Genomic DNA, 26,377 nt, shown 5'->3' with positions numbered 1-26,377 from the left:
GGTCCGGTCCTCGGATGTTTGATTCCGTTCTGGGAAGGACATGGCTTTTGTAGTTCGGACTGGACTGTTCCCATGGGGCAACAGGGTCAGAGCTGATTTGCATATCGCCATTGTCTAACCCAGGGTGGTGTGGAGTGCAAAAAACGATGGATTTGGGCCCAGATCTTTTGACTGGGGGAGTGTGTGACATTGATCCACATTCAGTCCATCACTTGTTGTTTTTGCAATTGCCGCCCTAAGTGCGCTGGGGATGCCCAGACGTGGGTCCCAGGCACTCCACACCACTTGGAGTCAAGCTAGCCGGGCTGATGAGAGGTGTTACCTCGAAACCGGTCCGGTCCTCGGATGCTTGATTCCGTTCTGGGAAGGACATGGCTTTTGTAGTTCGGACTGGACTGTTCCCATGGGGCAACAGGGTCAGAGCTGATTTGCATATCGCCATTGTCTAACCCAGGGTGGTGTGGAGTGCAAAAAAACGATGGATTTGGGCCCAGATCTTTTGACTGGGGGAGTGTGTGACATTGATCCACATTCAGTCCATCACTTGTTGTTTTTGCAATTGCCGCCCTAAGTGCGCTGGGGATGCCCAGACGTGGGTCCCAGGCACTCCACACCACTTGGAGTCAAGCTAGCCGGGCTGATGAGAGGTGTTACCTCGAAACCGGTCCGGTCCTCGGATGCTTGATTCCGTTCTGGGAAGGACATGGCTTTTGTAGTTCGGACTGGACTGTTCCCATGGGGCAACAGGGTCAGAGCTGATTTGCATATCGCCATTGTCTAACCCAGGGTGGTGTGGAGTGCAAAAAAACGATGGATTTGGGCCCAGATCTTTTGACTGGGGGAGTGTGTGACATTGATCCACATTCAGTCCATCACTTGTTGTTTTTGCAATTGCCGCCCTAAGTGCGCTGGGGATGCCCAGACGTGGGTCCCAGGCACTCCACACCACTTGGAGTCAAGCTAGCCGGGCTGATGAGAGGTGTTACCTCGAAACCGGTCCGGTCCTCGGATGCTTGATTCCGTTCTGGGAAGGACATGGCTTTTGTAGTTCGGACTGGACTGTTCCCATGGGGCAACAGGGTCAGAGCTGATTTGCATATCGCCATTGTCTAACCCAGGGTGGTGTGGAGTGCAAAAAAACGATGGATTTGGGCCCAGATCTTTTGACTGGGGGAGTGTGTGACATTGATCCACATTCAGTCCATCACTTGTTGTTTTTGCAATTGCCGCCCTAAGTGCGCTGGTGATGCCCAGACGTGGGTCCCAGGCACTCCACACCACTTGGAGTCAAGCTGGCCGGGCTGATGAGAGGTGTTACCTCGAAACCGGTCCGGTCCTCGGATGTTTGATTCCGTTCTGGGAAGGACATGGCTTTTGTAGTTCGGACTGGACTGTTCCCATGGGGCAACAGGGTCAGAGCTGATTTGCATATCGCCATTGTCTAACCCAGGGTGGTGTGGAGTGCAAAAAACGATGGATTTGGGCCCAGATCTTTTGACTGGGGGAGTGTGTGACATTGATCCACATTCAGTCCATCACTTGTTGTTTTTGCAATTGCCGCCCTAAGTGCGCTGGGGATGCCCAGACGTGGGTCCCAGGCACTCCACACCACTTGGAGTCAAGCTAGCCGGGCTGATGAGAGGTGTTACCTCGAAACCGGTCCGGTCCTCGGATGCTTGATTCCGTTCTGGGAAGGACATGGCTTTTGTAGTTCGGACTGGACTGTTCCCATGGGGCAACAGGGTCAGAGCTGATTTGCATATCGCCATTGTCTAACCCAGGGTGGTGTGGAGTGCAAAAAAACGATGGATTTGGGCCCAGATCTTTTGACTGGGGGAGTGTGTGACATTGATCCACATTCAGTCCATCACTTGTTGTTTTTGCAATCACTGTTAAGATGGGATGGATGAGCTGGGCACATCCCTACTTACACTTGCAAAGGCTGTGTCCTGCCTCCACACAAGGGGATGCATACCCTCTGTAGTTCATATGTAGCCAGGACAGGGAAAGCAGGATGTCTGAGATCTTCAAAGGGAAAGCTGTAGAAGCTTTTCCTATCTTCCAGATGAAGTGCACTAGGTATAAATAATGGGCCTTAGACACCACCTCTTTAGTACACTTCTGGAATTGTGGACACTCTGTGAGGAAGATGGAATGCTGTGCTGCTGAAGGGACTCCCACTCTGTTAGACTGCTACTTTTAAGAAACAGTTGCACTGCTGTGATGACCAGCTGCTTGCTGCCCTCTTCCTTGGGTGAGAAGGACTGGACTTGCGTCTGCTAATCCCAGGATCCCAAAGTGACTTCAATGGCCTGGCCTCCTGACTGTAGTCTCAGGGCCGGAAGACCCCAACAACCTTGAATCCAGCACCTGGACTCTGCCAAGTTAGAGTCCTACCCTGCCAAGTGGTGCCACCCCACTCCTGGACTTTTGGAAGGGGGCGTGAAGATGTTCTGCCAACCCAACTGTGGACCTAGCAGAACTGACTCATCTTCTCTGCTGGGTGGTGCAAACCCAAGCAGAACGCCTCTGCTGTGAGGGTTCACCTTACTTGACCTCGCAGCCCGCATTGGAACCGCTGCCTGTGTAAAGCTTACCTGACACAGGGCCTCACGCTGTAAATCTCTCATGAACGGGAGCCTCGACAAGGATGCAGATTCTTGCATCAGAGCCTCACAGATCCTTGGAACCGATACATAGCCTCAATTGCACAATCAACCCAAACATTAGACTTTTCATCTCAAGTCCTTGTCAACCGGATCCTTGACGCCGATGCAGGATCTCAGATCCCAGCTGTTAAACTCTTTAGAACCAACGCATCTTCTCTGCTTCACAAGGCATCTAGAGTGCGGGACCTCTGCAACCAGGATCAAATTTACTCTGTTCAGCAGGCCTACTTGGGTTCTTGTAGCCAGCCCACACTCCATCATATTTGGCCTGAACTTGTGACATTTTTGTCCTGGTCCAGCACGACCAGTGTTGGCGCTTTGTCCTTTTTGGCACTATTTTCACGGAAATCTTTAAAATATGAATTGCTCCGGCTCTACTAATTGTATTTTTGTCATTTTGGTCTTGATTTATTTACTAAAAGTAACTCTATTTTTGTACACTAATGTAGGAGCCTTTAGTGATCTGTTTTCACTCTTTTACATTTTGCAGTGTTGAACAAATTCTTTACACATTGCCTGGCTGCTCTGTTCTAAGCTACCTGTAGGTGGAACACAGGTTAATTTAGGAATTCTGTGACTTCACCCTGACAAGGATTGTGGTTATTGCTTGAGTGGGGCTTTACCCCCCTCATCCAGTAACCCAATTTCTTACACATCCCAAACAGTATCCTCATCCTTATCCTAACCCTCTCTCTCACTCTAACCCATACTATAAACTTAATACTACATACTTACTTTTTTTAAATGGACCACCTACTTCATTTGTTGTGTTTCAACCCATTTGGTTACACTACATACACTTTGAACCAAAGAATCCGGACTGGTCTTTGGTAACCATTTTAAGGTGTTTAGAAACTTTCTTTGAACTGACCTGAAGGACTCTAAATGAGTGACTGCCAGAGCACCTAGATGATCATAACATATGTAATAAATTGGAATGTAAATAAAATAACATGGGCAGAGATGTGGCTCGAGCTGCTGTCTTTGGAACTTTGTAACCCTGGTACGAATCACAACTTCAGCGCTGGACTCAGCATTGGGTGATTCTGGCCTAATCACTTAATCTCCTTGTGCTTAGGAATGAGAAATGTGTGTGTAAAATGTATTTGTGTAATTCTCACTCAATCTACACGATCTTGTAGATCATTTCCCAGGGCCTCAAGTAGTGTACAGTGCTTTGTTGTTTCACAGCAAGGTTTGTGATGTATAAATACCAACACATAAAATGTACTTAGAGTTGAAGAGTAAAGAACATCAATGGGATGTTGCTAATCGAAGAAGTTGAAGACTGAGAGGTCAACTACATTACAAAGGTATTATTTCTGTAGTAACTTTGCTCTTCGCAGTTTGATTTCTATTAGATCCTGGTGAGGCGCTCAGGGCTGGATTTTAACTGGATCTCTGAAAGACACATCTGCCACACAAAAATTGGATCTTGATTATTAATCAAATGTTTGTCTTGTTTTTTCTAAACTATTTTGTTTCCATAATCAGCAAGGCTTTAACATTTTGAGTCAAACTTTGTATTTGAGAAACTATCAGATAATGTAACATCTTCCTATATGGAATGTGCTTTGTTATTTTGATCAAACCTGTACCCAATCGCAAACAAATGTCTCCCAATGATTACATTTATGTGACACAGGCAATGTTTAATTACTTTTGAATAACAGTCTGCTGTGTTTGTAAGAATGCGCTCAGGCTGGTTATATGTAAATTCTCATCTGTGCAATCATTCCTCAGTGGCAATCACATAAGGTTTTATCCATTTTTTGTCATTCTCATGTGAGTCTCAGGCAGGCACTTTGAAATGGCAAAGATAACATTGTCTAGTTCAGCAAAATGAGCGACAGAGGTGTGAAATTTTAGTATGGTTTAGGGCCTCCTTTTGCGTGCCTGTTATGTTAGCATGGCTTATTAGAAGTTTAAACGCCATTTTACCTTATGCTGCTTTTTGCACATGACACTGCATAATAGTTTTTTGGCAAGTTAGCTTTCACAAAGAACTATACATGAGAAAAGGTTTGTTTTTCGACATCTCTAGACATACATCGTGCCCCCAGTCTGTACAGTGAGTGCTGAGGTCAAGGTTATCATAACATGTGAGCCTGTTTATCGACATGTTCGAATAACACTTTCTAGACACAACATTTTGGCAGCTGCGAGCCAAGCCAGATTCGGGTGCCTTTATCATAGCACACTTGCCATAATTTTCACACACTTGGAAGATTCCAGGGATGCAGAGAGCCTTGCTGATCCAGATGTCATTTACACTTACTGAGTGAAAAGATAATGGGGTCCCCCAAAACAAGCCCAAGAGACCTTCTTTAGTTTATAGTACATCGTTCTTATATAGGGAGGGTGTTTAAACGAGGCCCTGTTTGCACTATCATTGTTATATGATTCCTCCTTTTGTATTTTATGGAATTGTAACCATGCCGACCCTATTATTCTTAATCATATGTCTGCTTATGTTGACTAAAATACTACGCATGAGATCACGTCGTTAAAATAAATATTTTAACCTTACCATGTCTCTTTTTACTCCTGTTGTGGACTTATATGAGAGTATAACAAAAGAGTATTCTCACTTGCCACCATTCCTGAGATGGTCCTAAGTCGCATGTTCAACGTTGTCTAATCATTGGTTACTTTGCTATAGGACGAAGAGCTAATGTGACACTGATGCTAGCTGGTTGGCGTTTTCTAGGTACTGAAGTGAGTTTCTGGTACACCACAATTCACTAATGTATTATGTATGTCATTTACACCACACTCTCTGCCTCCAGATAATATCTCTGAAACAGACTTACATGTAAACAACAACCAGGAAAAAGGAAGAAGCCCTGTAGTTCTTCATATAAAGAATATACAACCGGTGACACATTCTGATACAGAATAGATTACAATTATAAATGTTCGCATGAGTTAGCTATGTCTGAGGGTCACAGGAAAATCAGACGTTAATGGTGCTTCAACAGTAACAACAGGGTCTTTTCGATTCTGGTGTCCTGGGGCCCTTGTACTGGCAGCCACCTAACTGGGAATTAAGTACCTATTTTAGTTCTTGCATCTCAGGGCAGTTAGGCAGACAATTCCAAGGTTGACATAGTGAGGCACTCTTGGGCCATAGATCGACAATTCAGCAATACATCAAACAACACTTAATGAACTAATGTCCAGTGACTTTTTTTAAATGGAAAAGAAATGCAATAACTAAACCTAATGCTACGCACAAAATAGCAAATATGTACATATAGGCAGATGGAAATACCAATGCCAACACCCTATAAAGGGCTTGCAAAGGTTACAAAGGTGAAATAACTCCCTGAATGCCAACAAGGCCCCTTGAGCCTGATGCATGTTTAACAGTTTGCACTCCTGAGATATACAGTCCTAAAAATTCTTTGTCAAGGGTGCCACCATCAATTCAGAGCAACCTATATAAGCCCTTCAGTAATAATAAAATATTACAGAAATATGAAACATATTGCAAACCAAGCTTAGAATGTATTTTGGCATGCTTTAAGGAAAGTGAAAGTACTTGTCTTGCCTCTTACCCACTAGGTTTTGCATAGAAGAAGAAAGGAAAGGTGTAATACTATCCTTCGCAGCTACTCCCCAGTACCAGAATAATTGTGGAGCTTGACAACGTCTAGTGATGAATCACAACGTGATCATGAACATTTCAACAGTTTCTGTGAAATGAAAACAGTGGAGGATAAGATACATAGCTTTTAATGTCCAGGACACATACAAATCAATAAGGGCAATATGTAATTGAAGGACTGCAACTTTCTCATATGGTTTTGTCTTTTGGCTAAGTGAAATAAGAAATGCAGTGTCCAATTACGATGAGCCGACAAATGTATACCATTTGGTAATGAAGCAAGATCAGCATAAAACAGTTCATAATTACACCTGAAGGTTGAAGAAAGTTTTTAAATGGTTAAAATATTCAGTATTTCTTTATTAACATTTGAATTATCTGCCCATATCTGTCGCAACTATGCAACTACTTTTGCCCTGGGAGGACATTTCAGAATCCGTTCAGGAAGGTAACGTGCTTGCAAAGAGGTTTTTTAGCCTGCAGCTACATCATGCGTCTAGTACGCATGCCGTTCTACTAGCGGGACATACACATGTGCAGCAAAATGTGGCTGAAAGGTATGACCTCTGGCCTCGCAAACTTACTCACATACAGACCATGTGCAAGGTCACATCTCCCATGCCCCAGAACATACAGCACATTCAGTACAATAGAATTTAGCTGACAGGGGTTCTACCCATTCTCTGCATGCAGCCATTATGCCCCCATGACCCACTGAGCATGCCCTTCGGCTTTACACCTTAGACTCTGTGCATTGTTCTTGAGTGATGGGCACATCCTGTGCTCAGTCTCCTACCCTTAGTGGCCATGTTGTCAATGAAGCCTTGCTTTTTTTATCGAATTGTGGGCCCAATAATCCGGGAGGGCACTCATCAAGCTTTTCCAGTTCCAAAAGGAATGATAGGGATTGTCTGGATCAGAGAATCTTGTCTGGTTCCTCAGATATGCATCAACAATGGTGTCACTAGACGTTTATATATATCACTTACCCTGCCTATTATTTTTTCTGACACAGACTCCTTGATTACTAGTCAGAACCTCTGTATCCAAGATGTTATTGTTTTATTATGGGTGAACGATCGGCTCTTTCTGTAGTCTGGGGTTGTTCACTAGTGGCTTTAATATTGTCCAGATGTTTCTCACGATGTTGGATCCTTTAAACTCTGGAATCACTTAACTGTTGGTGTAAAATGTTTTTGTTATGGTCAGCCAACCCATTGAAAATCAGTGGATCTCAAAAGTGGGTGGAAAGTCTTTCACCCACACAGAATTGTTTGTTAATTATTTTTTGCCTCTCGGACAGTCCATAGATGCAGATCCTTGGACTTTGAATGAACTATGGTCCCTATTAAACAAAAGATTAACACTTTCAAGCTGACATACATTTGTTTGTAATGCAAATATCTTAAACATGTTGAATTGATTTACACCAAATCAAAGAGACATGTGAGCTGACTATATTTCTATCTTTGAGTACTTACATTAAGTAGATTTTACAGTAGCAGAGAGTACAATTTCCTATCCAACTTAGAAAGAGAATTTTTCAGATGGTCCTCAAGAATTTTGTCCCTTGACAAATATGCACACAAATTGAAATGAAGTACCTGACTTGTGTCGCTCAAGTGTTTACCAAATTTTGTTCCTCTTGCAGCAACAAAATTATTAGTAAAAAATAAATTGCTTATCCTATCTATAATGCACCTTAAGAATGAAAACAGTTGATATTGCTAACTAGGTAATGCAGTATTATTTTCTGTTTGACTATCTGTAGTATGAACAGGGATTTCAAAAGGTAACGTTGTACTGTCATCAAAGAAGTAGGTCCATTGGATCCATTTTTCCTCTATAGTGATCCAATTGGTATGCCATTACTAGGAATACTAGTAATTGATAGTGCTAGTTCCTGATTTGAAATTCAGGTTTAAGACACAGCCTAGTATAAACTGTGGACAATATGTTTTAAAGATAGCTGTCAGACTTTCGATCCTTATAAGCAGCTCAAACAACCAATGCCAGCAGATTGACAATTGAAGGTAAAGGAATCCTGTAACTGGTTGAAAAGGTTTACACATATCAGATTGGCATAATGCAGTTACATGTTCAAAAGTAGCAAATTGTGGTTAATATATAGGATGAAATCCCCTTTGTGTATATATGACAAGGATATTGGAAGTCACCAATGAGTTCCATGTCCAGTACATCTATAAAAATGATGCCAAAGACTGAGTTCCTTTATAAGATCATGGTACTCCAAGGTGACATGCAATATCATTTTAATGTAAGGAGAGGATATTTTATTCCCTAAAGTACATGGTAACACCATCACCCTTCCCTCACACCACTTAAATCCTTGATGCTTTAATCTTTCATGTTCATTGTAGAGAAGAAAAATAAGAACAGAATCTGTAGTATGAAATTAATCACAGCAAAAACAGTTACTATTTTTTTCACAAAGATTTTAGAATCAGGTTAATTAATGTAAGTCAGATTTACAAAATGCTGTACTTCATGATGTGTGTGAATATGCACAATTTCTACTGTCCCTGTAATGACCTTCCTAATTACATGTTGCCATAATCTCCTTTCTGCGGTTCACTTTCTTTTAAGAATAAAAGGTTCCAAAAGAAAGGTATCAAAAAAAGAAAAGCTGGTTCCAGTTTTTCTTCTTTAAACTGCAGCTGTAAATATGCTCTGTGATATGCCTTTTATCTTGGCTGCTGAGTTTGATGGGATATTTACATCAAGGGGTGGTGAGGGACAGAGTCTCTGAATTAAGCAGAAAGCTCTCACCCAGTCAAGAGATCAGGGCTAGATCCAACACCGTTTTTTAGCTCACTGCACCATCCCAGTTTCAGAACCTGGCTGTATGCAAATTAGTCTGTTCCTGTCCCAGTGCATGATGGGAACAGGGCAAACCAAACTACAAAAGCCAATTCTTACACTGGGAAGGAAACAAGCTCCCGGGGACCGGTTTCTGGCATTACAGCCGTCTTCGGCCCGGTTTGCTTGAATCCTGATGGTGCAATGAGCAAGGGTCTCACATCTGAGAATACCCTTCCACGCTTAGGGTGGACAAAAATATTTACATCAAGGGGTGGTGAGGGACAGAGTCTCTGAATTAAGCAGAAAGCTCTCACCCAGTCAAGAGATCAGGCCTAGATCCAACACCGTTTTTTAGCTCACTGCACCATCCCAGTTTCAGAACCTGGCTGTATGCAAATTAGTCTGTTCCTGTCCCAGTGCATGATGGGAACAGGGCAAACCAAACTACAAAAGCCAATTCTTACACTGGGAAGGAAACAAGCTCCCGGGGACCGGTTTCTGGCATTACAGCCGTCTTCGGCCCGGTTTGCTTGAATCCTGATGGTGCAATGAGCAAGGGTCTCACATCTGAGAATACCCTTCCACGCTTAGGGTGGACAAAAATATTTACATCAAGGGGTGGTGAGGGACAGAGTCTCTGAATTAAGCAGAAAGCTCTCACCCAGTCAAGAGATCAGGGCTAGATCCAACACCGTTTTTTAGCTCACTGCACCATCCCAGTTTCAGAACCTGGCTGTATGCAAATTAGTCTGTTCCTGTCCCAGTGCATGATGGGAACAGGGCAAACCAAACTACAAAAGCCAATTCTTACACTGGGAAGGAAACAAGCTCCCGGGGACCGGTTTCTGGCATTACAGCCGTCTTCGGCCCGGTTTGCTTGAATCCTGATGGTGCAATGAGCAAGGGTCTCACATCTGAGAATACCCTTCCACGCTTAGGGTGGACAAAAATATTTACATCAAGGGGTGGTGAGGGACAGAGTCTCTGAATTAAGCAGAAAGCTCTCACCCAGTCAAGAGATCAGGGCTAGATCCAACACCGTTTTTTAGCTCACTGCACCATCCCAGTTTCAGAACCTGGCTGTATGCAAATTAGTCTGTTCCTGTCCCAGTGCATGATGGGAACAGGGCAAACCAAACTACAAAAGCCAATTCTTACACTGGGAAGGAAACAAGCTCCCGGGGACCGGTTTCTGGCATTACAGCCGTCTTCGGCCCGGTTTGCTTGAATCCTGATGGTGCAATGAGCAAGGGTCTCACATCTGAGAATACCCTTCCACGCTTAGGGTGGACAAAATTATTTACATCAAGGGGTGGTGAGGGACAGAGTCTCTGAATTAAGCAGAAAGCTCTCACCCAGTCAAGAGATCAGAGCTAGATCCAACACCGTTTTTTAGCTCACTGCACCATCCCAGTTTCAGAACCTGGCTGTATGCAAATTAGTCTGTTCCTGTCCCAGTGCATGATGGGAACAGGGCAAACCAAACTACAAAAGCCAATTCTTACACTGGGAAGGAAACAAGCTCCCGGGGACCGGTTTCTGGCATTACAGCCGTCTTCGGCCCGGTTTGCTTGAATCCTGATGGTGCAATGAGCAAGGGTCTCACATCTGAGAATACCCTTCCACGCTTAGGGTGGACAAAAATATTTACATCAAGGGGTGGTGAGGGACAGAGTCTTGAATTAAGCAGAAAGCTCTCACCCAGTCAAGAGATCAGGGCTAGATCCAACACCGTTTTTTAGCTCACTGCACCATCCCAGTTTCAGAACCTGGCTGTATGCAAATTAGTCTGTTCCTGTCCCAGTGCATGATGGGAACAGGGCAAACCAAACTACAAAAGCCAATTCTTACACTGGGAAGGAAACAAGCTCCCGGGGACCGGTTTCTGGCATTACAGCCGTCTTCGGCCCGGTTTGCTTGAATCCTGATGGTGCAATGAGCAAGGGTCTCACATCTGAGAATACCCTTCCACGCTTAGGGTGGACAACAATATTTACATCAAGGGGTGGTGAGGGACAGAGTCTCTGAATTAAGCAGAAAGCTCTCACCCAGTCAAGAGATCAGGGCTAGATCCAACACCGTTTTTTAGCTCACTGCACCATCCCAGTTTCAGAACCTGGCTGTATGCAAATTAGTCTGTTCCTGTCCCAGTGCATGATGGGAACAGGGCAAACCAAACTACAAAAGCCAATTCTTACACTGGGAAGGAAACAAGCTCCCGGGGACCGGTTTCTGGCATTACAGCCGTCTTCGGCCCGGTTTGCTTGAATCCTGATGGTGCAATGAGCAAGGGTCTCACATCTGAGAATACCCTTCCACGCTTAGGGTGGACAAAAATATTTACATCAAGGGGTGGTGAGGGACAGAGTCTCTGAATTAAGCAGAAAGCTCTCACCCAGTCAAGAGATCAGGGCTAGATCCAACACCGTTTTTTAGCTCACTGCACCATCCCAGTTTCAGAACCTGGCTGTATGCAAATTAGTCTGTTCCTGTCCCAGTGCATGATGGGAACAGGGCAAACCAAACTACAAAAGCCAATTCTTACACTGGGAAGGAAACAAGCTCCCGGGGACCGGTTTCTGGCATTACAGCCGTCTTCGGCCCGGTTTGCTTGAATCCTGATGGTGCAATGAGCAAGGGTCTCACATCTGAGAATACCCTTCCACACTTAGGGTGGACAAAAATATTTACATCAAGGGGTGGTGAGGGACAGAGTCTCTGAATTAAGCAGAAAGCTCTCACCCAGTCAAGAGATCAGGGCTAGATCCAACACCGTTTTTTAGCTCACTGCACCATCCCAGTTTCAGAACCTGGCTGTATGCAAATTAGTCTGTTCCTGTCCCAATGCATGATGGGAACAGGGCAAACCAAACTACAAAAGCCAATTCTTACACTGGGAAGGAAACAAGCTCCCGGGGACCGGTTTCTGGCATTACAGCCGTCTTCGGCCCGGTTTGCTTGAATCCTGATGGTGCAATGAGCAAGGGTCTCACATCTGAGAATACCCTTCCACGCTTAGGGTGGACAAAAATATTTACATCAAGGGGTGGTGAGGGACAGAGTCTCTGAATTAAGCAGAAAGCTCTCACCCAGTCAAGAGATCAGGGCTAGATCCAACACCGTTTTTTAGCTCACTGCACCATCCCAGTTTCAGAACCTGGCTGTATGCAAATTAGTCTGTTCCTGTCCCAGTGCATGATGGGAACAGGGCAAACCAAACTACAAAAGCCAATTCTTACACTGGGAAGGAAACAAGCTCCCGGGGACCGGTTTCTGGCATTACAGCCGTCTTCGGCCCGGTTTGCTTGAATCCTGATGGTGCAATGAGCAAGGGTCTCACATCTGAGAATACCCTTCCACGCTTAGGGTGGACAAAAATATTTACATCAAGGGGTGGTGAGGGACAGAGTCTCTGAATTAAGCAGAAAGCTCTCACCCAGTCAAGAGATCAGGGCTAGATCCAACACCGTTTTTTTAGCTCACTGCACCATCCCAGTTTCAGAACCTGGCTGTATGCAAATTAGTCTGTTCCTGTCCCAGTGCATGATGGGAACAGGGCAAACCAAACTACAAAAGCCAATTCTTACACTGGGAAGGAAACAAGCTCCCGGGGACCGGTTTCTGGCATTACAGCCGTCTTCGGCCCGGTTTGCTTGAATCCTGATGGTGCAATGAGCAAGGGTCTCACATCTGAGAATACCCTTCCACGCTTAGGGTGGACAAAAATATTTACATCAAGGGGTGGTGAGGGACAGAGTCTCTGAATTAAGCAGAAAGCTCTCACCCAGTCAAGAGATCAGGGCTAGATCCAACACCGTTTTTTAGCTCACTGCACCATCCCAGTTTCAGAACCTGGCTGTATGCAAATTAGTCTGTTCCTGTCCCAGTGCATGATGGGAACAGGGCACACCAAACTACAAAAGCCAATTCTTACACTGGGAAGGAAACAAGCTCCCGGGGACCGGTTTCTGGCATTACAGCCGTCTTCGGCCCGGTTTGCTTGAATCCTGATGGTGCAATGAGCAAGGGTCTCACATCTGAGAATACCCTTCCACGCTTAGGGTGGACAAAAATATTTACATCAAGGGGTGGTGAGGGACAGAGTCTCTGAATTAAGCAGAAAGTTCTCACCCAGTCAAGAGATCAGGGCTAGATCCAACACCGTTTTTTAGCTCACTGCACCATCCCAGTTTCAGAACCTGGCTGTATGCAAATTAGTCTGTTCCTGTCCCAGTGCATGATGGGAACAGGGCAAACCAAACTACAAAAGCCAATTCTTACACTGGGAAGGAAACAAGCTCCCGGGGACCGGTTTCTGGCATTACAGCCGTCTTCGGCCCGGTTTGCTTGAATCCTGATGGTGCAATGAGCAAGGGTCTCACATCTGAGAATACCCTTCCACGCTTAGGGTGGACAAAAATATTTACATCAAGGGGTGGTGAGGGACAGAGTCTCTGAATTAAGCAGAAAGCTCTCACCCAGTCAAGAGATCAGGGCTAGATCCAACACCGTTTTTTAGCTCACTGCACCATCCCAGTTTCAGAACCTGGCTGTATGCAAATTAGTCTGTTCCTGTCCCAGTGCATGATGGGAACAGGGCAAACCAAACTACAAAAGCCAATTCTTACACTGGGAAGGAAACAAGCTCCCGGGGACCGGTTTCTGGCATTACAGCCGTCTTTGGCCCGGTTTGCTTGAATCCTGATGATGCAATGAGCAAGGGTCTCACATCTGAGAATACCCTTCCACGCTCAGGGTGGACAAAAATATTTACATCAAGGGGTGGTGAGGGACAGAGTCTCTGAATTAAGCAGAAAGCTCTCACCCAGTCAAGAGATCAGGGCTAGATCCAACACCGTTTTTTAGCTCACTGCACCATCCCAGTTTCAGAACCTGGCTGTATGCAAATTAGTCTGTTCCTGTCCCAGTGCATGATGGGAACAGGGCAAACCAAACTACAAAAGCCAATTCTTACACTGGGAAGGAAACAAGCTCCCGGGGACCGGTTTCTGGCATTACAGCCGTCTTCGGCCCGGTTTGCTTGAATCCTGATGGTGCAATGAGCAAGGGTCTCACATCTGAGAATACCCTTCCACGCTTAGGGTGGACAAAAATATTTACATCAAGGGGTGGTGAGGGACAGAGTCTCTGAATTAAGCAGAAAGCTCTCACCCAGTCAAGAGATCAGGGCTAGATCCAACACCGTTTTTTAGCTCACTGCACCATCCCAGTTTCAGAACCTGGCTGTATGCAAATTAGTCTGTTCCTGTCCCAGTGCATGATGGGAACAGGGCAAACCAAACTACAAAAGCCAATTCTTACACTGGGAAGGAAACAAGCTCCCGGGGACCGGTTTCTGGCATTACAGCCGTCTTCGGCCCGGTTTGCTTGAATCCTGATGGTGCAATGAGCAAGGGTCTCACATCTGAGAATACCCTTCCACGCTTAGGGTGGACAAAAATATTTACATCAAGGGGTGCTGAGGGACAGAGTCTCTGAATTAAGCAGAAAGCTCTCACCCAGTCAAGAGATCAGGGCTAGATCCAACACCGTTTTTTTAGCTCACTGCACCATCCCAGTTTCAGAACCTGGCTGTATGCAAATTAGTCTGTTCCTGTCCCAGTGCATGATGGGAACAGGGCAAACCAAACTACAAAAGCCAATTCTTACACTGGGAAGGAAACAAGCTCCCGGGGACCGGTTTCTGGCATTACAGCCGTCTTCGGCCCGGTTTGCTTGAATCCTGATGGTGCAATGAGCAAGGGTCTCACATCTGAGAATACCCTTCCACGCTTAGGGTGGACAAAAATATTTACATCAAGGGGTGGTGAGGGACAGAGTCTCTGAATTAAGCAGAAAGCTCTCACCCAGTCAAGAGATCAGGGCTAGATCCAACACCGTTTTTTAGCTCACTGCACCATCCCAGTTTCAGAACCTGGCTGTATGCAAATTAGTCTGTTCCTGTCCCAGTGCATGATGGGAACAGGGCAAACCAAACTACAAAAGCCAATTCTTACACTGGGAAGGAAACAAGCTCCCGGGGACCGGTTTCTGGCATTACAGCCGTCTTCGGCCCGGTTTGCTTGAATCCTGATGGTGCAATGAGCAAGGGTCTCACATCTGAGAATACCCTTCCACGCTTAGGGTGGACAAAAATATTTACATCAAGGGGTGGTGAGGGACAGAGTCTCTGAATTAGGCAGAAAGCTCTCACCCAGTCAAGAGATCAGGGCTAGATCCAACACCGTTTTTTAGCTCACTGCACCATCCCAGTTTCAGAACCTGGCTGTATGCAAATTAGTCTGTTCCTGTCCCAGTGCATGATGGGAACAGGGCAAACCAAACTACAAAAGCCAATTCTTACACTGGGAAGGAAACAAGCTCCCGGGGACCGGTTTCTGGCATTACAGCCGTCTTCGGCCCGGTTTGCTTGAATCCTGATGGTGCAATGAGCAAGGGTCTCACATCTGAGAATACCCTTCCACGCTTAGGGTGGACAAAAATATTTACATCAAGGGGTGGTGAGGGACAGAGTCTCTGAATTAAGCAGAAAGCTCTCACCCAGTCAAGAGATCAGGGCTAGATCCAACACCGTTTTTTAGCTCACTGCACCATCCCAGTTTCAGAACCTGGCTGTATGCAAATTAGTCTGTTCCTGTCCCAGTGCATGATGGGAACAGGGCAAACCAAACTACAAAAGCCAATTCTTACACTGGGAAGGAAACAAGCTCCCGGGGACCGGTTTCTGGCATTACAGCCGTCTTCGGCCCGGTTTGCTTGAATCCTGATGGTGCAATGAGCAAGGGTCTCACATCTGAGAATACCCTTCCACGCTTAGGGTGGACAAAAATATTTACATCAAGGGGTGGTGAGGGACAGAGTCTCTGAATTAAGCAGAAAGCTCTCACCCAGTCAAGAGATCAGGGCTAGATCCAACACCGTTTTTTAGCTCACTGCACCATCCCAGTTTCAGAACCTGGCTGTATGCAAATTAGTCTGTTCCTGTCCCAGTGCATGATGGGAACAGGGCAAACCAAACTACAAAAGCCAATTCTTACACTGGGAAGGAAACAAGCTCCCGGGGACCGGTTTCTGGCATTACAGCCGTCTTCGGCCCGGTTTGCTTGAATCCTGATGGTGCAATGAGCAAGGGTCTCACATCTGAGAATACCCTTCCACGCTTAGGGTGGACAAAAATATTTACATCAAGGGGTAAGAGTGGTCTGCTCAATTCAGACACTCTGTTCATCACCACCCCCTTTTGTAAATCGATTTTGGCCACTATAGGTGTGGCAGGGTATACTCAGACATGAGTCCCTTTCTCACTGCTCCATCAGGATTCAAGCAAGCCGGGCCGAAGACGGCTGAAATGCCAGAAACCGGTCCCCGGTAGCTTGTCTCCTTTCTGGTAAAGAATTGGCTTGGTAGTTTAGTCTGCCCTGTTCCCATGATGCACTGGGCCAGGGACAGACTGATTTGCATATAGCCAGGTTCTGAGCTGGGATGGGGCAGTGAGATAAATAACGGTGATGGATCAAGCCCTGATCTTTGGACTGGGTAAGAGTGGTCTGCTCAATTCAGACACTCTGTTCATCACCACCCCCTTTTGTAAATCGATTTTGGCCACTATAGGTGTGGCAGGGTATACTCAGACATGAGTCCCTTTCTCACTGCTCCATCAGGATTCAAGCAAGCCGGGCCGAAGACGGCTGAAATGCCAGAAACCGGTCCCCGGTAGCTTGTCTCCTTTCTGGTAAAGAATTGGCTTGGTAGTTTAGTCTGCCCTGTTCCCATGATGCACTGGGCCAGGGACAGACTGATTTGCATATAGCCAGGTTCTGAGCTGGGATGGGGCAGTGAGATAAATAACGGTGATGGATCAAGCCCTGATCTTTGGACTGGGTAAGAGTGGTCTGCTCAATTCAGACACTCTGTTCATCACCACCCCCTTTTGTAAATCGATTTTGGCCACTATAGGTGTGGCAGGGTATACTCAGACATGAGTCCCTTTCTCACTGCTCCATCAGGATTCAAGCAAGCCGGGCCGAAGACGGCTGAAATGCCAGAAACCGGTCCCCGGTAGCTTGTCTCCTTTCTGGTAAAGAATTGGCTTGGTAGTTTAGTCTGCCCTGTTCCCATGATGCACTGGGCCAGGGACAGACTGATTTGCATATAGCCAGGTTCTGAGCTGGGATGGGGCAGTGAGATAAATAACGGTGATGGATCAAGCCCTGATCTTTGGACTGGGTAAGAGTGGTCTGCTCAATTCAGACACTCTGTTCATCACCACCCCCTTTTGTAAATCGATTTTGGCCACTATAGGTGTGGCAGGGTATACTCAGACATGAGTCCCTTTCTCACTGCTCCATCAGGATTCAAGCAAGCCGGGCCGAAGACGGCTGAAATGCCAGAAACCGGTCCCCGGTAGCTTGTCTCCTTTCTGGTAAAGAATTGGCTTGGTAGTTTAGTCTGCCCTGTTCCCATGATGCACTGGGCCAGGGACAGACTGATTTGCATATAGCCAGGTTCTGAGCTGGGATGGGGCAGTGAGATAAATAACGGTGATGGATCAAGCCCTGATCTTTGGACTGGGTAAGAGTGGTCTGCTCAATTCAGACACTCTGTTCATCACCACCCCCTTTTGTAAATCGATTTTGGCCACTATAGGTGTGGCAGGGTATACTCAGACATGAGTCCCTTTCTCACTGCTCCATCAGGATTCAAGCAAGCCGGGCCGAAGACGGCTGAAATGCCAGAAACCGGTCCCCGGTAGCTTGTCTCCTTTCTGGTAAAGAATTGGCTTGGTAGTTTAGTCTGCCCTGTTCCCATGATGCACTGGGCCAGGGACAGACTGATTTGCATATAGCCAGGTTCTGAGCTGGGATGGGGCAGTGAGATAAATAACGGTGATGGATCAAGCCCTGATCTTTGGACTGGGTAAGAGTGGTCTGCTCAATTCAGACACTCTGTTCATCACCACCCCCTTTTGTAAATCGATTTTGGCCACTATAGGTGTGGCAGGGTATACTCAGACATGAGTCCCTTTCTCACTGCTCCATCAGGATTCAAGCAAGCCGGGCCGACGACGGCTGAAATGCCAGAAACCGGTCCCCGGTAGCTTGTCTCCTTTCTGGTAAAGAATTGGCTTGGTAGTTTAGTCTGCCCTGTTCCCATGATGCACTGGGCCAGGGACAGACTGATTTGCATATAGCCAGGTTCTGAGCTGGGATGGGGCATTGAGATAAATAACGGTGATGGATCAAGCCCTGATCTTTGGACTGGGTAAGAGTGGTCTGCTCAATTCAGACACTCTGTTCATCACCACCCCCTTTTGTAAATCGATTTTGGCCACTATAGGTGTGGCAGGGTATACTCAGACATGAGTCCCTTTCTCACTGCTCCATCAGGATTCAAGCAAGCCGGGCCGAAGACGGCTGAAATGCCAGAAACCGGTCCCCGGTAGCTTGTCTCCTTTCTGGTAAAGAATTGGCTTGGTAGTTTAGTCTGCCCTGTTCCCATGATGCACTGGGCCAGGGACAGACTGATTTGCATATAGCCAGGTTCTGAGCTGGGATGGGGCAGTGAGATAAATAATGGTGATGGATCAAGCCCTGATCTTTGGACTGGGTAAGAGTGGTCTGCTCAATTCAGACACTGTTCATCACCACCCCCTTTTGTAAATCGATTTTGGCCACTATAGGTGTGGCAGGGTATACTCAGACATGAGTCCCTTTCTCACTGCTCCATCAGGATTCAAGCAAGCCGGGCCGAAGACGGCTGAAATGCCAGAAACCGGTCCCCGGTAGCTTGTCTCCTTTCTGGTAAAGAATTGGCTTGGTAGTTTAGTCTGCCCTGTTCCCATGATGCACTGGGCCAGGGACAGACTGATTTGCATATAGCCAGGTTCTGAGCTGGGATGGGGCAGTGAGATAAATAACGGTGATGGATCAAGCCCTGATCTTTGGACTGGGTAAGAGTGGTCTGCTCAATTCAGACACTCTGTTCATCACCACCCCCTTTTGTAAATCGATTTTGGCCACTATAGGTGTGGCAGGGTATACTCAGACATGAGTCCCTTTCTCACTGCTCCATCAGGATTCAAGCAAGCCGGGCCGAAGACGGCTGAAATGCCAGAAACCGGTCCCCGGTAGCTTGTCTCCTTTCTGGTAAAGAATTGGCTTGGTAGTTTAGTCTGCCCTGTTCCCATGATGCACTGGGCCAGGGACAGACTGATTTGCATATAGCCAGGTTCTGAGCTGGGATGGGGCAGTGAGATAAATAACGGTGATGGATCAAGCCCTGATCTTTGGACTGGGTAAGAGTGGTCTGCTCAATTCAGACACTCTGTTCATCACCACCCCCTTTTGTAAATCGAGTTTGATGGGAGGCATTGTGGTAGCAGAACTAAACTGTAATGACTTATTACAGTTGAGAAACTATGTCTTTTCATTATTACCCGTGACAAGAAACGTCAGAGGTGCCCGTAATAAGAAAATTAGAGACAGGATTCTATACCGGGATTGCAGTGTCCCATGTATTATAAACTATTATCCCCATCGGTGCTACCTCACACCAAGAGTGTCTACGGTAGATCCAGGTAGGCTTAGTACAGGCCACAATTTCAGAATCTCTATATTAGATATATTTCAATATGATGAAATTAAATAGAGTTTAAAATGTTGTGATCCTGAAAATCTGGCCCTTTTGGACCTTCATTGGCCACCCTAGTTCTAAGCCCACTAGTAAAGATTTTTAGGCCAAGAAGGCAATAAAGCTTCTACACATGAGAGCATATATACATCATAACATTAATCGAACTCCTTCACTTAGCAGAACAGTGCTCCCATTTACTAATAATGAAAATATTTGAAGATTTATAAAGGCGCCTCCATGTCACTAATTCAAATTCTCTGGAAATCTCTAATGGCAGAAATCTTTATTTGTTAGTAGCTCTCTTGTTGCCCTACTCTTCTAGCACAAACTAATAGTAACTGATAAGTCAGAGTAATGGGATAGCACAACCCATCCTAAATGATCAATTATTATTGGATAATCTAAAGATAAAGTGCCTACACAGGATTAGGGGTGGAATTGTCTTCAATAACATATGAGGAAATGTGCCTCACCATATATTTAATTGTCAGCAAATCAAATAGCCTAATCAACTAAATATACCTTCTTGAGATGAGTTATAAGTTAGAAACCATGAAGGTTTCTATTAAATAATTAACGTTCACTACACAAAGCAAAATATAGTTATTCTCAAAATCAGTCAACATCCATATTAAATACTATAGGGAATTAGCATAAGGTTCAAATAAGTTGCAGAAATCAGTAAAGCAGCATGAGTCTGATTTAGGCTCTCCCTCTGAACAATTGTACATTTTTCTAAGGCCAAAGTATGCAATAAATTATTGTGACTAATTGGTGCTGTTCGGCTCCACACCAATGCAGTTCTGCTACGAAAATAATGTGCAGATCCTATATTGGTGTTAGCTCTGCACACTGACATCATGTTTTTTTTAGACAGTCCTCTTCCTCAGGCGCTGAAACCCAAGACATATACGGATCGAAAGTAGTTTGCAGATTCCTAGACTTCTTCTAGATCTTATCAACATGAGGAGACAAATCAGAGAATGGGATGAAAGGGAGGGTCAGTGAGGAATCTGCAACCACATAGAGTGTCTAGCAGAAAGAACATAACTGAAGGCAAGTAACTTTTTTGCAAGCAACTTTTTCTTCTGATAAAGACTTCTAGCTGGCTGTAGATTCCTCCCCTTTCTAATAGATAGAAAGCGGTACCTATTTGGAGGTGGATCTGTGAGTGGAACCAAACCAGAATGTCCTGCAGGACCGAGTAGGCAAAATGCCCCTCTAGGCAAAGTAGCGACCTATGATCTCCACTTCTCCAAAGTGGCTGTCCTTCCCCAGAAGCGATGCATCGGTCCCCACTGTGCGCTCTAGGGGTAAAGGGAGAGGCATCTGCCACTGACCCAATCACAGTCCAATAACTTTCACAGCAAATTTTTTGCAGACTCTTCCCAAGTCTCAACATGAGAGGTCCCTTGCATCAGTCAACCTCCCTGAAATCCAGGGCTGAGGCTGAAAGAACAGACTCATAGCCTGAGAGTACTGGACTCTCTTCCCCTAGAGCACCCCTCGGGCTCAAATAAAACAGAACAAACATTTTTGGGAGGCTCCAAGGATCCCCATTTTTCTTGGCACCCCGTTTGATAGATCACCCCAAAATTTCCCAGAAAGGAGCGGAGGAGAAAGAACATTTTTTCAAAAAGTTTCCTTTAGATTTGTCAACCAGCTACAAAGTTATAAGCAAAACAAAAAAATGTTTTTCTATTGAAACACAATGTAACCACAACTACGCAGTGGCGGCCGTCACTGGGTAACATGCATTGTTTGTTATCTGTACTCACCAACCAGCCACGGCCCGTGGAGGGAGTTTCGGTGGGGCAGAAAGGCGGGGCGGGGGAGGGGCAGGGTGAGGGGTGCTAAAAACCGGAATATGGATAATTGGAGGCCTTTCTGCCCCACCCGAACTCCCTCAACGGGCCGCGGCTGTCCCCAACCACTCCATCTTCTTGGCTTGTGCGTAGCAACATCAATGCAGGATCTCGTTGACCATTCACTTAGTCAAACAACAGCATCTCTTGCAAAGTTGCTTCAGTAATCTAATAACTGCAAGAAAGAGATTGTAACCGTTCCACAATGGCTTTCATTGGCATGTGGCAGGCAGGGTTTAATGGTGCGACCCACAGGGAATATGTAATTGGGGTTGATATAAATTCATCATAATCAGACACTTAAATAATTCAAAATTCTGCGTGACATGCAAGTCTTTATAAGGTGGTGGGAAAAAGTTTATAAAATATTTACTCTGCAAGGAATGAGCATTTCAACAATAAACGCATTAGCATATTGAAATGAAAATAACTGTTCGGGCTAAGGAAAAAAAGATTATTACATTGGGAATCAAATGTTACAGTCTTGCATAAAGCAGGAGACTATGCCAGAGGCTGGCGCTCAGAACTCAGGGGGTTAAACAAATAGCAGTGTTCTATAATTTTGCCCTCTGGGTAACACAGAGCACAAATGATCTGTTTATCAATCAGACTGAATTTCCTTAATGCACTCACATCCAGCAGACAGCAGTAAGGCAATCCAGGCCTCCTTCATCATAATTCCGTTGGCTTTAAAACTTCAAGGGATATTGCAGCCAGCGGGCATTCAGGACACATTGGCAACTTCGCATGCCAGTCACAAATATTGTAGTTATTCAGATGTGTACGTATTCTTAAGTGTTAAACCAACTTTTACGGGCAATTTCCATCGCTGGTTCATTTTAATCATATCATAAATATTTTGAAAGCAGATTTTGGGTAACATCATTTGTATCATCATAATTGTTTTTTTTTTCATCATCCGTGCCACTGATCATTGATAATGATTTTAATGGATGTATAAATTAGCCACAGTGATTTATTTAGTTGCTGCCCTCTTCTTTCCTGCCCACTTTCGGGCACATGAGGGACACTGTTGCTAATATCCTCGGAAGACAGAACCCGACCCAAACGGCAACCCCAGGTTCTGTGGATGCTCTTGTTCAAGCCATGTTTAATAGCCTTATTTTCACGTAGGCATTTATCACTTACATATTTATAATTAGCTGTTTAATATTAGCTCTTTTCTCTGACGGATTTTACAGTTTTTTCCAGTCGTTTTCGCACATGAATCCGAACCTAGTTTAGCTACAAAAATTATCAGAGGAAATGTAATCCGCAGTCAGAGCATGCTTCCGGTTTTGTGAAAAGAAAGAAAATAGTCTTTCTTAAAGGGGGCGATACATTTGTCTTGAAGCAGTTACCAAGCAAAGCTAGGAGGAGTTTGTTTTTAGATCTCCAGCCGTAGTTTAATCCCTTCAAACATTAGCTGATGCACCGAATTTTAGGCTTTTGATGCGTTTTCAGTCTCTACTGATTTGTTTCCTTTTTGTTATTGAGCATAGGGTATTGCGGGTACCCGAGCTTTGAGGTCAAATAAATGTTTATTTCAGCACACACCTTATTTTCTAATTTTATATTATTTTAAATGCCTGCTTATTAAATTGACAAATGTGACATTATGAGTTTAATGTAATTATGGTACACTGCATCAATGTTTGCAGTTGTTCAGAGAACTATGGCCGAAATGCATCAGAAACCTTTACTTTGTAAAGTGAAGGAAAAAAAAAGATATCCCAACGGTCATTCGGAAAGAAAGCACATTCTAACACGTAAACAAGCATTGGCAATGCCAATAGGCCTGGCTTTGAAAGAATGTTGTATTGTAATGTCAAGCCTTACAAGTCCATAGCATGTGAATGAATCTGGATTTGTGTGGAGGCAAAGAGCAGCTTCACGCTTCAGGTGTGACAGTAACGCATTCCAGTGTGGTGATCCACATCACCGCACTGAAATGCATTGTCACGCATTTCCTCACCTGTCTGCAGCGGCACTGCTATTTGGCACCTCCAGTCTCCACTGACTGCCAAAGGTCTTAGGCAGCTTGGGGGCTGGCTCAGCTCGTGGCTGGCTTCAATGTAATGTTTCACCTGATACCGCACATTCACGGAGTTAACAACACGAATCAGACTGTCCTATGAATTCATTTGTCCAATCATCATAGGCGCCATGGTTGCGCGGCTGCGCGACTGTCCCATGAATACATTTGTCCAATCACCATAGACGCCATGGGTGCGTGCGGCTGCGCGGCAAAGTTTCACTTCTTTCACAGCCAGCAGCTCCGAGCCTGCCGCTGTAGCTCTCAAATGCAGCTGCAGGCCCGGCTAACGTAATGGTTCGACCGTGCCCATGATGACTACTGCCTCAGCTGCGGCCTGGAAACTCTGGAGTCAGTATCTGATCCAGACTGCGGCCGTGGCACTGCCCGGGACTGTCTGAGATGCCAGGGCAATCGTCGCACCTGTAACATTAATAGGGTTGGCGCTGACATGACAGAGTAAGTGAAGTGTTTATTTGTCTTCCGGACTGGCAGGCATTGTGCCAACTTGCACCCTGCATGCGGCGCCCCCTTTTAAACTATAAATCCCCGTTCCCCCCAGCCCGCCTTCCGTTTGCAATCCCACAGTGCACTTTGAAATTGCAGTGCAAAGTTGTTATGACGAGTAAAGCTACCTAAGCAGCACGGACAGCAGCAGTGCAAAACTGTGTATGGGAAACGCCTTCTCTACCACCCACACGCTGCCTCTTGTTTATTAAGTCGATTTTTATATGGCCGGGATGCCTGTCACCCCCTCCCAACACAATCCCCAAGGATGGGAATACGGACGCAGTTCTGAACATTTGGAAGGCGGGAGGGAGTTACCCTCCCGGCCGTATTTATTAAAATATGAAACAAAATTAAAACATTAAAATAAAAGTTTCATATCATGTACAATTTTCATTTATTACATTTCGATGCAGACATGTCCATTGGCTAACCTTAACAAATCTCTAATACAAAGGTTTTCCTAGCCGAGTCTAGCATCCTGCAAATCATACTTTCTAAATTAAAATTGTACACCCTGGCATTACGGGCCAACGGCAAGGTCGCAACCGGTGTCAGATCCCTACTACCAAAACTCTCGCCCTCACGGTGTGAGTGGCGGCCGCGCAGAATACTGTACCCTCTGTGCCAACTCCAATTTCCCTTGTCTTGTTGGGGGCCCCCCATTTAAACTCGACGGCATCTTAAAGGTCGTCCGAGGACCCGTGTGAGGTGTCTGTAAGAAGGCACGTGGACTCCCCCCCCACCCCACACTGTCTATCACATCCGCCGTCGCGGATATCCGGGCCCCGGGAAATTCGTAGGAGGGGCATATAGCCGCCTCCGCCCCTGGAAGGGGCCTATGGCCGTCCTCCCCTAGGCGACCCATAGTTAGTGGGTGCCACCTCCCCGTGGGAGGGGCCAATGGCCGCCTCCCCACGGGTGCTCCCATCCATAGTGGGTGGCGCCCCCCTCTAGGGACCTTGAAATTACTGCTCACCGATCATGACCTTACCGCCACAGGCCGGATAGATGACCGGCTATCCGGCCCCCCCACAACTCCTCCTAAAGGTCATGCTTCCTCAAACCCCTTAGCCAAGCTATGAAGTCTCCTATGAGTAAGACATTCCCTTCCCGGGACAAGTGAACCCCATCCTCTAGATACATGTGGTCACCCCGAATACACCCATGCAGAATACTGTGCAACTGCGCCGAGCGAAACAACCTACCAATCTTGTTGTTGACCTTCTTTACTGAATGGTTCAGTGCCGATACCGAGAGGCCCCCCGCCATACCTTCCTGGGAATCATGTGGGACCATGCAATCGTGCACCCGGGGATTCTCTTCGCCAGCCAGCTAACGGTGGACAAAACTCGTTCGAGTAATACTCTCCTACCGAGTGCCACCATGTCATTGCCCCCCAGGTGGACTATGATTACAGATGGCGGTGACCTCTGCCGCCCTAAGAGTCCCTCAACAAAAGATTCGAACTGGTCAATACAGAGCCCGCCCCTTCCGTGGAAGGTCACTCTGTACCCGTATTCCCCAGCTGCGTGAGTCGCGTCACCTGCTTTGAATACGTCCCCGGCCCGCCTCACGTATGAGTGGCCCACGACCCACACCTCTCTCTCCTCAGCCGGTGATCTCTGAGCTGGTCCCCTGGTGCTGGGTCGACTGCCAATTCCACCCCGCATAACATGCTCGCGAAACTGTAAATTAAACAGAAGACAAGAAGCGTGAGTGCATGTAACTTGACTTCACAACATGTGCAACCGCACATACCTTTTAAAACAGTTCGAGGACCATCGCCTAACAGTTTCACCTCTTCAGTACTCCGACCCCTGGCTGTAGCCTCAGTAGCAGCCCCTATCCTAAAGGAGTGGGTCCCAAAATCGCTCGGGTCCAAGCCCGCCGCTGCGATTGCCATTGTTAACACCCTCTGAAACTGAAACCTCGTCAGTGGGGTGGCATCGATGTGTCTCAGCAAAATCCCACCCCATGTATCCGCCCTCAGCGCCAAATATTCCTCGATGCACATTATCGGGCACATGGGGGACCCTCGCATGCGCTGGACAACAACACTGTCTCCCATAGCTCTTTGATCAGTCTTGGACTTAGCTATTGTGACTACCATGGAATCACCCCTGATCATGATGTTATCCCGACACAGACCTCCCTCCACATCCTTCTTATTCTTTGCAACCAGTTCGCTCACCCGCATAGCCCCGTGGAACGC

The 26,377-nt window shown here is 46.0% G+C and overlaps 1 long non-coding RNA gene across 1 annotated transcript in view; it reads right to left on the bottom strand.

Annotated features, from left to right (window-relative positions):
- Window positions 1–6,249: 6,249 nt before the first annotated feature.
- Window positions 6,250–26,377, bottom strand: part of LOC147751394 (uncharacterized) — a 575,722-nt gene continuing 555,594 nt past the window's right edge. The window contains exon 4 of the long non-coding RNA XR_015299990.1: window positions 6,250–6,367. This is a non-coding gene — a long non-coding RNA (uncharacterized LOC147751394). The remainder of the gene's footprint in view (window positions 6,368–26,377) is intronic.

This window comes from Lissotriton vulgaris, chromosome 1_1 (assembly GCF_964263255.1).
Source record: "Lissotriton vulgaris chromosome 1_1, aLisVul1.2, whole genome shotgun sequence".
Lineage (NCBI taxonomy): Eukaryota > Metazoa > Chordata > Amphibia > Caudata > Salamandridae > Lissotriton > Lissotriton vulgaris.
This window is presented reverse-complemented; position numbering and strand designations above follow the sequence as displayed.